At 34.8% G+C, this 18137-nt stretch overlaps 1 long non-coding RNA gene across 1 annotated transcript in view; it reads left to right on the forward strand.

Moving 5' to 3' along the window:
- Positions 1–18137, forward strand: part of LOC129524727 (uncharacterized) — a 926434-nt gene that overhangs the window by 726426 nt on the left and 181871 nt on the right. Inside the window, exon 4 of the long non-coding RNA XR_010130189.1 lies at positions 15928–16013. This is a non-coding gene — a long non-coding RNA (uncharacterized lncRNA). The remainder of the gene's footprint in view (positions 1–15927; positions 16014–18137) is intronic.

Raw genomic sequence — 18137 nt, forward strand, 5'->3', positions numbered from 1 at the left:
TTACTATTGGTGCCTGTTTTATAAAGTGCCTAAATACTCTTTGGAACAAATTGGGGCATAAATAAATCCTTCTTCAAAAATGAAATATTGCACTTGTAGCTGATATATCACAGTGTGCCTAAGAAAGGCACAGGTTTCTATTTGATTTTAAATGTTTAATTAGGTTTAATTTTATTTTAAAGTTAATACAAAAACATAGTTAAAATAAGTCAAATAATGCAAAGAAGAGGATAATAAAAAGAATACTCACTCCGAACATGTGGTAGGCAGAAAACTGGTGACCCAAAAATGCTGTATCCTGCTGCTTGGAACCTGTGACTGTTACTCTATTTGGTAAAATAGATTTTGCATGTGTGATTAAGGATTCCGTGATGCAGAGATTATCCTGTATCACATGAGTGGGCCTGATGGAATGGCAAGGGTCCTTCTAAAACAGATAAGAAGGCAATGTGATCACAGACACAGGGATTGGAGTGATGTGGCCACAAGCCAAAGAATGCCAAGAGGCCTCTAGAAGCTGCAAGAGACAAGGAATATATTTATCACTGAAGCCTCTAGAAAGAATCAGCCCTGCATACACCTTGATTTTAGCTCCATAAGACTCATTTCAGACTTCTTACTTCCAGAGCTTTAAGAAAATACATTTGTGCTGTTTAAAGCCACCTAGTTTGTAGTAATTTGTTACAATGGCAACAAGAAACATACACACTACAATACTCCCATCTCACTTTTCCAAAGTTAACCACTGTTAAGAATTATTCATGTATCCTTCAAAGAATTTTCTAGTAACTCTATATACATTGTTTTCTCTTTGGTTTTGAAAGATTTGTATTTTTTCCAGATTTTAACATTTACAAATAATTTTACAATAAACATCTTTTACATACACCCTTTGATATATGTGACATGCATAGCTGTAGAATAGTTTTCTTGAAGTGAAATTATTGGATGATAAATTATGTACAATAATCTAGTAGTTTTGATAGATTATGAAAAACTACCCTTTAGAAAGGTTAAACTAATTTATACAATCCCAGTATTATGTGAGAATGTTACTTCTCTCTACCCTTGCAAAAACCATTAAAATGTTGATATTTAAGATATAGGTTTATATTGGCCATTAGGTAGGACACTTCACATAATCTGAGTTTATGTTTCTATTGTCTTATACATAAGTAAACTAAATTAATTCAAGGTTACCTTTAGGAAATCTGTAATGAAGGAACCTGGAGCACAGTGGCTTCTAGTTCTGGCTTTAGCACTCACTGTATTTATGACTCTGTGCAAATTGTTTAACCCAGTTGCTCACAAAACTCCCACTCTATGAGATTTACCTGGGAAGTTTTTAAAATGCACATTCCTAGTTCACCCAAGTTTACTCAATCAGACCCTCTTTGGGTTAGAGATGGGAAAATTTGCTTTTTAACAAACACTTGAGCTGATTATTGTACAGCTAGTAAGGAGCAGTCTATAGACTACGTTTGAGAACCACTTATTCAATATTTCTAAGCCTCAGTACATTTTCTTTTGTTAAACTCCTGCAATATAAGCTTGCCTTTCCCACAAGGTTGTATTGGAACTTGAAGTTTACTTGTTCCACTGGGCCTGCTCCCCTAATTCTACCTAGAAGTTTTAACCACCTTACTGGGGTAGGATTCGAAAGCAGCTCACACCATATACCTTTTTACTAACCTGGGACTTTGCTGACTGATTTTATGCCAAGACTGAGTCTAGCACTTTCTTGCCCTTTGATTTTATTTTCATTCATTATCTTATAAAAGATTATATAAATATTGGTCTGCTAATTGGAATTATACACTTTACTTATTACATAAATCATACCTATATGCCTTTCCTTATCTTACTTTTTTTTTTTTTTTTGAGACAAAGTCTCGCTCTGTTGCCAGGCTGGAATACTGTGGTGCAATCTCAGCTAACTGCAACCTCCGACTCCCTGGTTCAAGTGATTCTCCTGCCTCAGCCTCCCGAGTAGCTGAGATTGCAGGCACGCACCACCACACCCAGCTAATTTTTGTATTTTTTTAGTAGAGACAGAGTTTCACCATGTTGGCCAGGATGGTCTCGATCTCCTGACCTCATAATCCGCCTACCTCGGCCTCCCAAAGTGCTGGGATTAAGGTGTGAGCCACCATGCCCAGCCTCCTTATCTTCCTAAACCTCAGCTTTAGCAGGTGGCTAACGGACTTAGAAAATCACAGCAAAATACAAGAACAGACAAGAGAACAAAAGTTCAGGCCTATCCTCAAAGAACAAGCCCTTTTTTAGCCACAATATTAAAAGGAAGGATGGGCTGGATGCAGTGACTTACGCCTGTAATCCCAATGCTTCGAGAGGCTGAGGCAGGTGGATCACTTTGAGGTCAGGAGTTCGAGACTAGCCAGCCAACATGGCGAAACCCTGTATCTACTAAAAATACAAAAATTAGCCAGTCGTGGTGGTCCATGCCTGTAGTCCCAGCTACTCGGAAGGCTGAGGCAGGAGAATCTCTTGAAACCCGGAGATGGAGGTTGCAGTGAATTGTAGAAGAAAAGCTACTCTCACCTCCCTGGAGTGTGACATTTTAAAGTATGATATCATGATCATTTATAAATATTGCTCAGTCAGTATTCTGGAAACTGACAATTTATGCCAGAATGTAGAGAAGTGAGTAGAGGAATTCCCCACCTCTACCCTATATGCATCATTAGAATATAAGCTTTTATGATTCCTTTAAACATCTTTGCAGTTCTTGAAGCCTCGGTCTCAATAGCATTGGCTAAACAAATAAAAATAATTTATTTCAAAACATTTTGTAAATTTCAAAACACTGGACAAAATATAAGGTATTTGTTTATTGGTCGAACATTTATAGACCAATATTTATCCAGCCTTATTCACCATCACACAATTTGATGGCAGCAAATAATATGATTAACTCAAGCACCATTACAATTTAACTTTGAACTGTGATTTAGTATAACCAGGACCATCATGTGGAAAGATAGCTCTGATGAGATTATTTCTAGAAAAATCTTTCATTGAAGTTTTATACTTGGAGATACTACTTAATAATATTTGCAAAATTAAAAATAACTACATATATGACTCATTATGTTCCAAATACACAAAAAAACTCCTTTGATTCTCACAAGTATATGAAATATGTGCTGTTGTTTTCTTATTTTGCAAATGAGAAAGGGTTGACTTAGATAAGTCAAATAACCTGTTTAATATATAAACAATTAATGGCAGTGCTAAGACCTTAACTGAAGGTTTCATTCTAGAGCTGGTGTTTTAACCACTATCCTATATTGTCTTGCCTTAATGGTCTCAGGATAACTCACTTTGGATGATTCTGTGAAGAAGTTGGATCTATTTATAATAATATTTAATTTAATTAGTAAGTAATATATTTCAGTTCCTTGGGTCAGTGTTTCTTTGCTACAGTATTCAGTAAGTTTCCCTGTTTATGTGGGATATCATTACATCTCTTAAAGTTTTTTCTTAATGTCTTTTTAGAGTTCTGCAGGCACTCTCAAATATTTCCCAAACATTAAAAAGCACAGAAACCTTAAGAATCCACATTAATTTTTAGCTCTTGAAATTCTTATCCTATGACTCCTGTAGCTTTTTTGCTACTCAAAATCACCTCCATGGGGAAAGTGGAAGAAATGTTTTTATCCTAGAGAAATGACTGTCATTTGGTTTGGTAAGGAAGAATGTGTATATATTCAAAATAGATGTCAGCAGGGCTATACTTTAAAAGCATGCTTTTCAGAGTATACATGTGTGTATACTTTTAAATAGGCTAAATAGCTAATTGTTTTCTCTTGTTTTGTTTGGCTTTTGATCTATACATTATGGGTCATATTAAAAGCTGGGAAGCTTCATCAAACACCTAACCTGTGTTGACTGAGAGCATCTTGGCAAATTAAGCTGAAAAAATATTCCATAATTTTATTTTCTAATTAATGAGTTTCGGTTAATGGCTGCAGCTGTATTTAACATTTGTGTCATATCAGCAATAAATTAGGATCAAGTCTGAATATAGCTAGCAGCATTCTCAGGCCTAAGGTGTCACAGTGCAGAAAAGATCAAGATTTATGCTGCTGTTTATGTTAGTATTTCTTGTGGGTATATTATGGATATTTGTGTACACTTTATTCAACCTTTCACTGGGAAATTTGACATTTCCAACACATTTCATGTGAGTTGAGAAGAAGTAGAGGATGTTTCATGGGAGAATTGATTATAATAAATTGGCTCTCATAAATGTGGCTTTCAATGTTTTTCAGATAAATTTCCTTTAAAATTTTGGCATAAGAATTATTATGCATATGACCCAAACTCTATTTAGTTGTTTCTAAAATAATCATATCAGGCTTATTCAAGTAGGATTGGCTTATGCTAAATCACCTTATCTGCATTCCAGTAATACCTGGTGAGTCGAAATTGAAAATATCAATTTATTCTTTAATGCATTCCCCAAATCACAGTGGTGAGAAAAGCATACTAAAAGAATATTTATCAAAAGATTTCAGTGTTCTATAAACTCTTAGAAGACCACCTGCTATTGGAAAGTTACGGAGGATGAAAAGAAGCTAGTTTCCTGCACCATGGGGACCAATGTCTGTCTCTACAATATGATCTGTTAGATTAGTGAGGAACTGTAACTTTATATGGGCTTTCTTCCATCCAAGCAGAGCTCCACTTTTTCTTTCTATGGTTTACTCTACATACGGGTAACATTTTTGACTCCATGCCTTCTTTTACTCTACCTTGAGGCCATCTTCCTCTGGAACTGCTCCCGCTGTCTCTGCTTGGCACTCAGCCTCTTAAATGTTTTTTCTCTTTGTCTCAAATAACTCAGTACCCTTAATGGAGAGACTGCAAGCATCCTACAAAAGAGAGTCTGGCTGTATGTCCTATAAACTCTATCTCTAGTCATAAATTGTGAGTTTATATCACTATTTTATTATTATTTTTAAAATTCCATTTTGTGGGGTTTTTTTGGAACGTGAGGTTGTGTTTCATGAGTTGAAGGGGGGTCAACCCAAGATTTTTTTTACTTTGAAGTACCATTTGTTTGGAGGCCTCATATAACGAGAGCACTATTCATTATAACAGAACTAGATGTCTCCTGTACATGAGGAATACCTTTTTAAAAGGAAATCTGAGCAATAGAAAAACAATACATACACACCCACATACATGCATGCACACACATGTGCATATGCACATGAACATATGTATGTATGTGTACTTTCTTTGGAAAATATAAGGCACTGGGAAAAATTTCCAGGAGACAATATCTTGATTGGAATAAACATTTGTTTTCTCTAAATAACACAAAGGAACCCTAGTTTTTGTCAGACTTCAATTACTTAGTATTTACTGAGCACCTGTTACTTTCTATCAGTCATTTGCAACACACAAATTGCCAAACATAACGACCTACATTTACTTTTCTTGTGTGTAAGAAATTGCCACACGGAATCTTTCAATTGTCATTGCTGTGCCTGTTGTCGTCAAGAAAATAATTAGGCCAAACAACAGCTAGTGTTACCCTCAAGCAGATTATTAGAAGAAGTAAACAACACTCAATAGTCTGGACGTGCTGGATTTCAAATCAGCATTAGAAGGATATCCTCAGCTCTCCTCATCCATACTAAATTGATGTCTTTTCAGACTAACTGAAATTAATTCCGAGAGTGTGTGCCTTTTCTCCTACCAAAAAGTTAGTCATTCCAAGCTGTGTCACCTGGCTCCATAATTAAAGTAACCTCTGCCATACCAATCAGTAGAGACACCAAGAATAAGAACAGTGATTTAGCAGTTGCAGGGCTCAAAATCACCTCCTTCAAAGCCAGTTTCCAACAAGATTTTTTTTTTCCACTTATATCTTCTGAGTATATTTTAGAACCCAAAAGTAAATATCTCCTCTTGTTCTTAGGTCTCCTAATAGTTACAGGGCCGCACAGGCTCCACGGGAGTGTCAAACCTTGTGACTGATGGTTGTATCGTGCTAACTAAGCAGGGTGGAAATATGTGTACAAGGGGTTGGTTTCAGCAACCATGTTTCAGGGTTGTTGCATGCTGTGGCTACATAATTTCTAGAGCAATGGAAGACTCTTTATCAAAAAATATGCTTTATCTTATCAGTACACAAATACTTCCCTCTCTCAGATATCAAAATCCTACCTCATCAACTTATACTGTCTCCTTATATATCCTTCATGAGGTATTTTTCATCTCTTCAGGCTGTAATGAGCTTTCTCTCCTCTGATTCCACTATTATTTAATGTCATTATCATTTACTTGATACTCATACTTTTACACTTTAAATTGTAGCATATTATAGTCTAGCTAGGTTATGGTGTAGGTATATCTACATAACTAGACTGTAGGTTCTTCAAGAGAAAGAGCTGTGATGATATTACTTTGTATCATCTGGAGTGCCATGCACTGTGCTGTGCTCATAGTATATAATAAAGTAAGTTGCTTAGTGAATCAGCCAATGAACCAGTGAGTAGGAAGACTGGAGGAACTGCTGAAGCACTTTTCTCAGATTTTTATTGAAGATAAAACTATTTAAATTTGGGCTAAATTGTAATCAAAGACAGGATTTTAGAATGATTTCTGACAAATAAGAAGTTGGGAATCATTGAAATCCCTTACCAGGAAATATTATGGTTTACATGGAATCTTAGAGATGATTTACTCAACGCTTTCACTTGATAATGGAGAAACTGAGAACCACAGGCATTAGTGACTTGTTCAAGTTTACTGAGCTGTTTGAGGGGAGAGTCATGACCTAGATGTCCTTTCTCTGACAGATGTTCTTTCCATCCCTCTCTAAGAGTTCAATATTTTGGAGACTTAACAGACAATTGATTGAAGTGTTGTCTGTGGGTTGCTCACAACACCCTGTAGATGATGTCTCTCTCTGACACTACTTTGTAACACCAGCAGACTTAGAGTTGAATTTTTAATCCATTAATATTGTAAAGTTCCTTCTCTGACCACTTTTGGGAAATAGAAATTTTGTTTAAGTTTAGACCTTGTCACTAGTCACAAGCCAGATAAATTTACTGCTATTCTCATGGTGTTCCATGTCTGCTAGTAGCTCCAGAAATGTCATACAGTGTTCGATGTATTTTAAAAGGAGACATTGACAAATTGAAGTACATCCAAAAGAGGGTGACCAGAATAGTGAAGTATCTACAAACATGTCACGTGAGGAATGTGGCTGTCATTTTGTATTCAAGAAAGTGGTGATGTTGAGTCTGAAAGATGCTCTATATCCCTGCAGGACAGTGATAACTTCCTTCAATTACTTGAAGAGCTGCCTCATGAAACTGGGATTCTGTGTATTTTGAATAGTTCTAGAGGGCAAAACTTGGACCGATGTATGACAGGTACAAGCCTTCCACTCAATATAAACAGAGTTATCCAACAGTTGGAGCTGCTGTTTCAAGCTCCATTCTTGGTGCTAAGAGAACCACATTATTGGCCCTCCTTGTCAACAAAAGCTGGTATACCCCACATTGAATGTGAGATAGACTGGACAAACTGAGTCGCTTATTACTGGAAGATTGTGTAATTATGTGAGTCATTAGGCTATTCCCAATGGATGATAGTCAAACCTCATCAGCAATTCTTACTCACCTCATTCAGGTGAAGGGTACTTTAAAAAAGACCATGCTACTGGAAGCTGTTGCTGACACTAGAACCCCTAATTAAATGCCCAGGCTGTAGATAAAGCTTAGCCTGGTATATTGAGGTGGTATTTCTTTCTCTTTACTTAAGTTACCATAATCTGAAGCTTTTCCTGCAACAGTGAGAAAATATAGTTCTTTAGGAAGCTGTCTTCATTGATCTACATGAAGGAAATAGAATGTGTTTAAAATAATCCTTTTCCTCCCAATCTTTTTAGGTTAACAGTGGATGTTCTGGGTGGCTTATATGAAACAAGTGTAATTTAATGAACTACAGCTTTGAAAATGTTAGGAAATGAATCAAACTGTAAAATGTGCCATAAGTTTTAGAATAAAGTAAATCATGTTTCAGTATATTTGAAATAATGCCACAGTGAGATAACATATATAATACAAATATTATTTCACCTCTCACTTTGATTACAATAGAAAGTACATATTTAACAGTTATTTTAAGGCCTGAATGTGACTCAGGCTACCATCCTAGTTACAGTTCTTTTTTTATCATTTTTTTTCCTGTCACTAAAGCAGCAGTGAAACCTCATATTTAGGTTTAAAACAGATTTCAATGAGCACAAAAGTTCCATGATGGAACTCATTTTATTAGACCCTGCACTCAATACAAAACATCAATTGCAGAGGGTCACACCACATCTCTGGCTGTCACACCAATATCTTCCTGAGTGCCACCTGCAATGTCTTAGGTTCTTTATTTATACTGGAACTCATTTAGTTTGATCCAAGAGCTATTTCCAAAATGCGTGCAGTACACAAAATAAACACTTTATCAGCAGATAGTCCATTGCTTTGGAGATAGGAATATCAGCAAGATTTTCAGTGGTAGTGAAGAGCTAGACAAATGATGATAATAGAGTTAAGGAGAAACAAGCTTAATGCTAACAAAAGTTGTTTTATATTAAATGAATCTACCTGTCCTGAACTTGTATAGCTGAAATGGGATTCCAATACCTTGCACCTTTTAGGTTTTGAAATGCAAATCCAATATTTGAGACTATTTAATTATTCTTTAAAATGTGCCTGCAATTTAGGTAACTACCACCAGGTGATAAAGTTATCTTGGAACAGAGCAACATGGGCTAGGTAGAAAAATCTTTCTTAAAATGTGTCTATGCCTATGTACTGAATGGTAATGCCTAGATTTTCTTCTAGGGTTTTTATGGTTTTAGGTCTAACGTTCAAGTCTTTAATCCATCTTGAATTAATTTTTGTATAAGGTGTAAGGAAGGGATCCAGTTTCAGCTTTCTACATATGGCTAGCCAGTTTTCCCAGCACCATTTATTAAATAGGGAATCCTTTCCCCATTGCTTGTTTTTCTCAGGTTTGTCAAAGATCAGATAGTTGTACATATGCTTCATGTCTAAAACACCAAAAGCAATGGCAACAAAAGCCAAAATTGACAAATGGGATCTAATTAAACTAAAGAGCTTCTGCACAGCAAAAGAAACTACCATCAGAGTGAACAGGCAACCTACAAAATGGGAGACAATTTTCGCAACCTACTCATCTGACAAAGGGCTAATATCCAGAATCTACAATGAACTCAAACAAATTTACAAGAAAAAAACAAACAACCCCATCAAAAAGTGGGTGAAGGACATGAACAAACACTTCTCAAAAGAAGAAATTTTGCAGCCAAAAAACACATGAAAAAATGCTTACCATCACTGGCCATCAGAGAAATGCAAATCAAAACCACAATGAGATACCATCTCACACTGGTTAGAATGGCAATCATTAAAAAGTCAGGAAACAACAGGTGCTGCAGAGGATGTGGAGAAATAGGAACACTTTTACACTGTTGGTGGGACTGTAAACTAGTTCAACCATTGTGGAAGTCAGTGTGGCAATTCCTCAGGGATCTAGAACTAGAATTACCATTTGACCCAGCCATCCCATTACTGGGTATATACCCAAAGGACTATAAATCATGCTGCTATAAAGACACATGCACATGTATGTTTACCGCGGCACTATTCACAATAGCAAAGACTTGGAACCAACCCAAATGTCCAACAATGATAGACTGGATTAAGAAAATGTGGCACACATACACCATGGAATACTATGCAGCCATAAAAAAGGATGAGTTCATGTCCTTTGTAGGGACATGGATGAAATTGGAAATCATCATTCTCAGTAAACTATCGCAAGGACAAAAAACCAAATGCCGCATGTTCTCACTCATAGGTGGGAATTGAACAATGAGAACACATGGACACAGGAAGGGGAACATCACACTCTGGGGACTGTTGTGGGGTGGGGGGAGCGGGGAGGGATAGCATTAGGAGATATACCTAATGCTAAATGACAAGTTAATGGGTGCAGCACACCAGCATGGCACATGTATACATATGTAACTAACCTGCACAATGTGCACATGTACCCTGAAACCTAAAGTATAATAATAATAAAATAAATTAAAAAAAATAAAAATAAAATGTGTCTGAGCCTCATAACCTCTGATGGGCCAACATTCTCAGCCCAGTAAAAAGCTTATATATAAACAAGAGAAGTAGTTCGTACACCAGTAACTTAAAAAATGGCAGAAGATAGAACTACTGTAAGAGAAATTCAATGAAAACTTACACAGAGGAGGGCGAGAGCATTTCCAGTTGAAAGTAATAGAGGGAGTTAGCATTTGATCTAGATCTTGGAAGGTGACAAATACTTGAAAATAAAGAGACTGAAAGTAATGTTCCTCTGAATATAAATATGCACAAATCTGTCTTCAGAAAAAGGAAAATAAAGTATTTAAAGAAGTGGCTAATCATGCAAATTAGAGGACAAATAAATTTTGGTGCGTATAGGCTGCGGAGGTAGAAGGCCTGGTTACTACTATTTATTAGGTTAACTGAAGGCTTAGCGTAGCCATAACATTTCCATGTTTCAATGGTCTCATTACAAAATATGGATATTAATAATTATTTTGCATATTTTTTCTGAGCATGAATTTAGTCACAGTTATGAAGATCTTAACTATTTGCAATAGACTTTTGCATTATGAATTTGCACATAGGAAATGAGTCCAAAAAGGTAAATCAAAGACATTTGAAGACTTTGAGCCCAGGCTTTGGAGTTAGAAATGGGGCTCCATGCCCATTCTCCAACCCTGTATTACACAGGGGAGCTTCAGAAATCTTTTGATAATGAGTTGACAAGATTATAGTTTTGGATTAGAGAATTTAATCTGGTGAAATTGGGAACAAAATTGATGTATGAAAAGGAGGCAGGACTGTTGTTGAGGCAGATGACTTAGTTGAGAAATTGTTGCAGTAAGGGGCAAGAGGTGGTAGGAGCCATAGAAATAGAGAAGTCGCAATGCCTTTTGTTTCTTCAGGAAAGTCAATTAACCCTCTATAAAGTTGTATGTTATAGAAGGGAATCAAGGCCTAAAAGGACAGATAGGATACTAACAAAAAAATTTGAAAGTAAAATAAAGTAAGAAAATTGGATAGAAATCCTGAAAGCATTTTAGGAGTAGACTGAACAGGAAAGAGACTCAAATCTGAGAAGCCAGTTTGCAAGGTGAGGTGGTAAGTTATTCCAGTAAGACATTAACCGAAGGATATTAAAGTTACTGAATTCTTCCTCCTGGCAATAGTTTCCCCCTTTAATTTTTAACCTTGTTTTCCCTTCCAACAAACAAACACTTCAATCTGCAATTTATTTTTCTCTTTATTCCTATCAGAAGTTTACCTAAACGATTGTCGTTTTACTTCCATGTTTTTGTCTTCTGCCATGGATTCCTTGAGCCTGTTCGCATCTGCTCTTGAAAAAGAATAAATTTCTCTGAATAACTGGCTTTCAAACATAATCAGAATTAAGATGCTTTATATTATAAAGGCACTTAAGTGTTTCCTTTCAAAGAAATTATTGAAGATAGCATTTGAACATATGTGCAAAGAAAATCATAAGGTGGGTCTTAAATAATGAAGAAAATGAACTGACCAGCTCTTATTAAACCTCTCTTAGAAAAGAGCCATACTAACCCATTGGGCAAATACCTTGTCTTTCCTGTGTTGTTAAAAGTTCTTGTTTTGATAATTGAATCTAAGTGAAACCATTATTGACCTACAATGATTATAATAGCAACTCTTTGTAAACGTAAATGAACCTCACAGAAATCATAGCATTACATAATCTATCAAAACAAACAATAGCAATTTATTATGGTGGTTGAAATTTTGCTTAGGAAGTAACCCTATTTAAGTTTCTCTCAAAATGTACATGTATATATATATATACACCTACATATATATATACATATATATATACATATATATACACATATACATATACATATATATACACACATATACATATATATATATATATACACACACACACACACACAGACACACACACACAGATGACATGGTTCCAGTAGTTAAGACATTCTTCAGTATGGTACTTATATGGGAGAAATAGTCATTATAGATAGGACCAATGACTGTTCTTTAAAGGAACTAGACACATGTTCCTGAAATACATTGTTGTTTGGAAATTTTGCTGAAAAGACAAGAAATAAGCATATTCTTGTCACCTGGGTCTATCATTCTTAAATGAAAATATGTCAGACATAAGCATTTATGTATTACATGGGTCTGCCATTATTAAACATCTACTTATTTTATTTCATTCTTTCAACATTGATTAAAACCTATGCCTTCAGAAAGATCTTTGGCAGTAATATTTAGCAATAAAATGATCTTTTGCTAAATTTTGGAAATAACGACTGTAATCAGTATTCTGTAAAATTTATAATGACATTTCCTGTGCTTTTGCAAACACTTCTTATTTTGGCATATTGTCCTTTAATAAAGTATATAATACAAAGCTAGTTCCTATGTTCTCTTTTGTAATGTAATTGGCTACCTAAAATATCTTCTAACAGAGATATGATTCTTTAAAAAAAATTAAATTTCCCTTGATTATAAAAACAAGGTGGAGCATAACTGAATTTAATATCATTTTTGCCACTTTTAAAACATATATGCTTGAACTAATTCTTCCATCCCAAAATTCTGTCTCTATGTATTAATAGTTCATTTTTGTAATGATAGTTAATATATACAAAGCACTAATACAGTGCCTCGCCATTAGTAAGAGCCCAAAATAATAACTACTACTTTTAACTTTAATTTCATCAATTTATCAATTAAATGAAATAACATAAGTACATAAAAGTATATAAACACACATATTTACCACAATGTATTATAGGACTTCATGAATGAAAGCTAAAATGTATACTGTAAAAGGAATCAGAAATATAGAAAAAAGCACAGAAAAGTACAGAAGTTAGCTCAAATATTGGTCAATTACAAAATTCCAGTATTTTATATATTTCATGTGTTATTAAATTTAAAGGTGTCTGCATTAGGTGACATCAGGATGCACACTTATCTTCAAGGCAAGGACAATCTTTATTCAGAATTATTGACAAATTACAAAGTAAATAAGAGAAGTAGTATGTATGGTTTGTTAACTACTTAGTGATGTATTGTTGATCTCACAGGAATGGCATTTGTCTGAAGAGGAAAATGTACGTTTAAAAAACTTATTGTTATAAGTTTTTGTTATAAGTATTTTTGCACATGGAAAACACACACAAACACACAGAAATATACAATAGGAATCATTCAAGAATCTTTCTGAAACCATCTAAAACTGTGACCTATCTTCTGAATTCTTGTTACTCAAAATGTGGTGGGTAGATCAACACCATCAGAGTAACCTATGTGATGGATACAGATTCTGCAGCCCTACCCTAGACTCACTGAATGAAAAATCTGCAGTTTGATGAATATGCCTATAAATCTCCATGTAACTCATATTTGTTTTAAGCTTGAGAAGCAATGCTTTAAATCAAACTGAGAAAAAAAATCAGAAACAAAGATTAGAGGGCTGCATATATTTTAGTAGAATGATTCAGATAGGAAAAAAACAAATGCTGCTAGTTAAAATCACATATAAATGTTGTTGTTTGGTATAAATAAAACCAGTATATATTTCCTGAAATAATCACTCTGATGCCTCATCGCACAAGCTTACTTCAGCGCTATCTGACAGTTACTGGTTTCTTCAGTGAGTAGAGATAATAGATAATTAAACAAATAAATTAAAACATGGCTGTAGGTTATGATGGAAGGAAGGACACTCTTTGAGAAAGTGACTTTTGAGCTGAGACCTGGGGGATAAAAAGTATCCAGTCTCAGAGCCTTCCAGGGTTGATTCCCAAAGTCCTTAGTTGCTGAAGACCATGGCTTATTAGAAAATAAGTTAGTGGAAAAATGGAAAAGAACTATATATGGTAATGTTTGAGAGATCGGCTGCAGCCAGCTCATTTCAGAAGTTGTAGACCACAATAGATCATTGTATTTTATTCCATGTGCAATAAAAAGGCATTGAATAATCTTAACCAAAGAAGTAAAATGATGATTTACGCTATGAATTATGTGAGCAATTTATTGTAGAAGGTGTCAAGCGTGGGATCAGTGAGAACAGGTAGAAAGCTCTTGCTATATTCTAAGGGATAGATGATGGTGGCTTCAACTGGAGTATCGAAGTGAATTATATGGGTATTAGCTATAATTAGCCTGTAAAATCACATGGAAAAGAAAGGTATCAAGGAAATGCCTACATTTCTGGCTTGAATACAAGGCAAATGTTTCAGTTTCCTAGAAAATGGGGGAAGACTTAAGAAGGTATATGAGAAAAATGGAGAATTTCAATTTGGGTCAAGTTTGAAAGGTAATAGAATACCTTGAAGATTAAGAGAATGGGTTCTGAAAAAGTTCAAATCCTACCCTGTTTTTTTTACTAGCTGTGGATCTTGAATAACTCACTTAAACTGTGCCTCATTTTTCTCATCATTAAAAGTAGGGATACTAATAACACCTGCCTTCCAGGGTTTTTGTAAATATTAAATTAGATCATACCCTAAAATACTAAGAACAGTTCATGATACAGTGTAAACAATACATAATTATTGCCATTATCATTGGTCACACAAGTGGCAGTGTCATGTAGGAAATCTGATATGTAAACATGAAGTTTAAGGAAAGTGGTTGACATTCTAATTATTTTCAGAAAGCATTTTTTTCTCATTATAGTTCTTTTGAGAGAGTGAAAATTATCCTAGAATAGTTTCTACTGTTTTCTGCCAAATTATCTTTCTCTCTTTCTGTGGTTCACTGAAGGGAGCTGGTGTGGAGTAGGGGAAGAAGGAAATGATTGATCAAGAAAATGGAAATGTCATATTCTAATCCTGAAAAGAACATCTCATTTCCTTTTACAACTTTACAATTCCAAAAGCAGATTCCAGTTTTTAACTGATTGGATTTAAATTTTCCTTAATAAATAAATCATTACTATTTTTGACTTGTCCAGTATATTAAATACATAAACCACAAAGAATAATCTTAGACTTGCATGCTGACCACATTGTCAGATTTAAACCTTTGAAAGCAGGTTTACGGACACAGCAAGTCTTGTCTTCTTCCGGTCTGTTTTCTCTTCATTACGTTATAACAAAATACCATTTTGCCTTCTGGAGTTTAAGTACACAGATCTTCAAATATATGAATGGCTTTAAACATGAGTTTCCTTTATTCATCTATTTAATAAAACAAGAAAATAGGCCGGGCGCGGTGGCTCACGCCTGTAATCCCAGCACTTTGGGAGGCCGCGGCGGGAGGATCACGAGGTCAGGAGATCGAGACCATCCTGGCTAACACGGTGAAACCCCGTCTCTACTAAAAATACAAAAAATTAGCCGGGCGTGGTGACAGGCGCCTGTAGTGCCAGCTACTCTGGAGGCTGAGGCAGGAGAATGGCGTGAACCCGGGAGGCGGAGCCTGCAGTGAGCAGAGATTGCGCCACTGCACTCCAGCCTGGGCGACAGAGCGAGACTCCGTCTCAAAATAAATAAATAAATAATAATAATTTAACGATTAATTTTAATAGATTGTTATGTTCCGTGAATTGCAGATAAACATAACAATATTCTTAACTTTAAAATGGAAAACCACACAGATGTGAATTAATCCCTACTGTGTTTCTTTCAAACCTTTATAAAACAAATACTATATATGTTAATTATTACCGTTATGGCCATTAATATATTAAAATCCTTCTTGAAGCAAGCGAGTGTCATTTTTCTTTTCATTTCCTATTTTTTGGCAGCCTGGAAATAGGGTTATGAGAAGAAGCTCAGAGCAGAGCACCGAAAGTGGCCACTACCAGCATGAAGAGCCCAACAATTCAAACTGGTAAGTGGGTCTCTTTTTCTAGGTTTCAGGATATCTGTCGATTCTGTGTCTTATGCAAAAAGTCTGCATAGTTTATAAATAAAATGAGAAAGCTTCTAAAATGTACCCTGTGAAATTTATTCTCATGACTTGGAAGACTTTAGGGAGGTGGTATTCTATGGGAAACTTGACCACATTTTTTTATAGACAGACATGGATTTAAAGTAGCTGTGTAGGACTGTGGAAGTTGCTGACGTTGTTTGAATCTTCGTTTCCCTATTTTAAAATGGAGATTATTATTGTTGTCTGGTTAAACTTTTTATAAGAATTAACTAAGACATTGCATATAAAGAATTCAGTAGTTTTCTTAGCATAAAGAGCTTAAAGATATAAGACTAATACTTAATACTTTTCACATACCAAGTACTAACCACTAAATACTTTCGTGTATTATTTCAACCTCACCTCAACCTAAAATTAATAGTCATAATTACTCGTGTTTTATAGATAAAGAAAGTTTGCTATTAACAGATGATGTGACTTGCCTTTAAATCATATGCTGCTCCGAGACAGTTATGTTGTGTGCAATTGTATCCATTGCCAAAATTTCTATTTTTGTATTTATTCAAAAAGTATAAAAACCTTTAGTATCTAATATATGCCAGGCTTCTTTTAGCTGAGATGCCATGCTACTTCACAAATAATTATTACTTAGTATATGATGACTGTATATTTATATGAGGCCTTATAGGTATAAATAGCTTATGAATACATAATTGTGTTTAGTTTTCACATACTCTGTAAAAAATGCAGGGTGGAGTTCATTATTCATATTTTTACAGATAAAGAAATTCAGGTTCTGAGAAACTAATTGGCTCTCTGGATGTATTAGAGCTCAGTGCTTCTCAGACTCTCTGTGGGTAAGAGTCAGTTTATTTTTAATGCATTGTAGATTGAATGTTTTTGTAAAATTACTAAAACTTAATTGCTAGAAAAAATGAAATGATAAAAAGAAGACAGAAAATATACAGATTTATATTTTTATTCTTATTTATCATCATTCTACAAACAAAAAATTACCTCATTTATATAACATTTTTCATACTTTCTCCCAATATCCATAATCCTCATGGTGCAGACCAGTTATTGTTTGCAAATTGACACCAGCCTGACCATACAGACAGGTGACAGCTGACCATACAGCACTGGTAAAACTCATGTGATACAAGTGAAACACTCAATCTAGATTTTCCATCTCCTAGTCCAGGTCTTCTCATAGTACCCTTGGCTGCCTGAACACACAGTAACAAACCTGTTGTATGGTCCAAGGGACAAGAACATCAACTTCCAAATTGTTAAAATGAAACTGGTGCAAGAAAAATGAAAAATGACAAAAATTATAAAAGAGTAGTATGAAACAACTGACATTAAAAAATTAGGGGAAATATTTGGAAGCCTGTAGAAATGACTTATTCTACATTGATTTATAAGACATCTAGACTTCCAAAAATTCAATATGTGTTATGTTTTTGAAAAACTTTCTCAAGATTTTTTTATGTCTCTTCTTTTTTCTTTTTTTATTCTTTGAGAAGGTAAGTTAAGCTGTATTTAGGAGACTAGACCTTGTCAGTTCAAAGCAGTTTACCGATCTGTGTACAATTCTAAGAGATAAAGGTGGATCCTGGCCTCCTATGAAATAAAAATGAACTCATTTGCACACTACATTGAAGGAGCTTGAAAATAAATGTTACTTGTTCATTTCAAAACTACCAAAGAAAATTGCAGCACTTTTGGTGCAAAGTAAAATGCACATTGAGTCAGCAATGAAAATTTAATTTGTAAGATGATTTTGTGGCTTTCTCAGTTCTACTGAAATGGTTCCAAATATTTACATGTGCTATTTTATTAATAATTATTTTACCATCTGTGTCAAAGTAATATTACACAGATGTTCGGGAATAGCTTTTGGTTGTGAGTAAACATTAAAGGAAGATTGAATTTTTCTCAAAATGATGCTGATGGAATGTTTTTTCTCATAGTTTAAGATGTCAGAAATAAGGTTTTTTTTTTCTTAGCAGTGCTTGATTTAGCTTAAAATGGCTGTAAGGGCCCAGAGAAAGATGACATTTTATGATAATATTCAAA

This window comes from Gorilla gorilla, chromosome 13 (assembly GCF_029281585.2).
Source record: "Gorilla gorilla gorilla isolate KB3781 chromosome 13, NHGRI_mGorGor1-v2.1_pri, whole genome shotgun sequence".
Taxonomy (NCBI): Eukaryota; Metazoa; Chordata; class Mammalia; order Primates; family Hominidae; genus Gorilla; species Gorilla gorilla.